Source organism: Propithecus coquereli, unplaced genomic scaffold, assembly GCF_000956105.1.
Source record: "Propithecus coquereli isolate 6110/MARCELLA unplaced genomic scaffold, Pcoq_1.0 Scaffold39, whole genome shotgun sequence".
Taxonomy (NCBI): Eukaryota; Metazoa; Chordata; class Mammalia; order Primates; family Indriidae; genus Propithecus; species Propithecus coquereli.
The window spans coordinates 9,193,505-9,195,377 of record NW_012149618.1 but is presented as its reverse complement, the minus strand read 5'-3'; positions in this window follow the sequence as shown (position 1 = coordinate 9,195,377).

The window sequence follows — 1,873 nt, the reverse complement described above, 5'->3', positions numbered from 1 at the left end:
TAATCACATCTGCAAAGTCCCTTTTGCCATATAAGGAAATGTTTACAGGTTCCAGAAATTAGGACCTGGGTATCTTTGGAGACTATTATTCAGCCTACCGCAGTACCTTTTTGAGGCCCAAACAAAGCAGAGAAAACAAAATAACAGTAACTTTCTTATTGATCTGGCTGTTCACACACAGAACAGAAGAATATAATGAAGCTTGAAACAGAGTTTCACATTAGCTACAAAGGGTACCAAAGAACTCTAAGAAAAAATGTACTCAAAGACTTCCAATTAGACAAGATGCACACATAAGAAATGTTGGTAATGTTAGCCTCCTTTGTTTTACAAAATAAAGAAGTCAGCTGTCATAGTCCTTTTTTAATTCCGACAAGTTCTGCAGACACCAATTGCAAAATAGATGTTGCCTTTACAAACTTCCAACATTAACTCACAGGCAGAGCTTTGATTATTTTTCAACTTGAAGGTTTATTTCCGAAACGGGGAAAAAGCAGTTTATCTTCCCATAGAAGTTGGCTGGGTTTGCATTCTTTCCATGAAACAATACGCTTGAACTTTGAAGAATTTCTTTCAGGGCATAAAGATGTCTTTGACATACATTCCTGTCACCCTAGGTGATTAGAAGGAGGCATGGGAGAATCTAAGAAAAGGTAATTTGTTTAGGTTGCGGGAGGGAAAGAAGGGGAGTGGGAGGTCATTGGGCTAAATATAGATAGAAATGATATTTATAACATTGTAACAATTGGTACCATTGGCATCAACCACTAAGAATGAATGCCAGCTGAAAACAAGTCTCACACCCTTACTTGCACGTTTCTATTGCTATCAGCTCCGAACATGAAGCAAAAGTATCACAAGAAAATAAACATGTTAGTAGTATTGATTCAGTATTCTTACATTTCTGAACTTCCTTTTGACACTGCAGTTTATATAATTTCTCTAAATGTTTTTAAAAATCACATTCAAAGGGATGGGGAATGTGAAAGATCCAAAAATATCAGATTTATTATGGTTCTTTTTTCCTTGACAACACCTTAATTTCACAAAAATATTAGCTTTAAAGAGGTATATCTTCCTTTTGTGATAATGATGGAGATGTGGATGGGAAAGAAAGTTTGAGTATCAGGTAACCAGCAGCTGGGTCTCATCCCAAAGGATTAAAGGGCTTTTGTTCTCACTCTCTTTTTAAAAACGTATATGTATATCTCTTCTGTTGACTTCTATCTCTCCCATGATTTGACCTATGGCTCTGTCCCCTCCCCTTTCCCTTTCTTCCCTTCTTCTCTTCTCTTCTCCTCTCTTCTCTTCTCTTCTCTCTCTCTCTCCCCCACTCACACACACCCTTCTCTCTCCTCCAGGACCCCCTTCACTCCCTCAGCTTAAGCTATAATTTCTAGCTGGATGATTCCATATCTGTAACTGCAACCAGACTCTTCTCTCCAATACAAGCTCCATTTTGGAAATGTCCTGCCTTTATACAAAATTTAATACATCTCAATAAACTTATCACCTTCTCCCCCTAATTGCTCTATTTATGTTAATGGTCCTACCTTCTTCCCAAGGCCCACAGGGCTAGAAAACTATGAGTTCAAGATGACATAATGCATAGGAAATAGAAAAGTGGGTCTGAGAGAAGCAATCAGCTAGAGACTAATGGTCATTGATCAAAACAGAAACTGACTGATCCACAGTTCATGTGATATTTCAAAATGTTCTCATTAGCTCTTTTCCCTTCCTATGCCAAGGCAATATGGTAGGCAATGTGTTTATCCAAAGGGGATAATGACTGTAGCTTTAGTAATAAATGTAACCTATGTGCAGAAGACTCCAAAAGAATCTTGGAATATTTAATGGAAATGAAGCAGAGAAA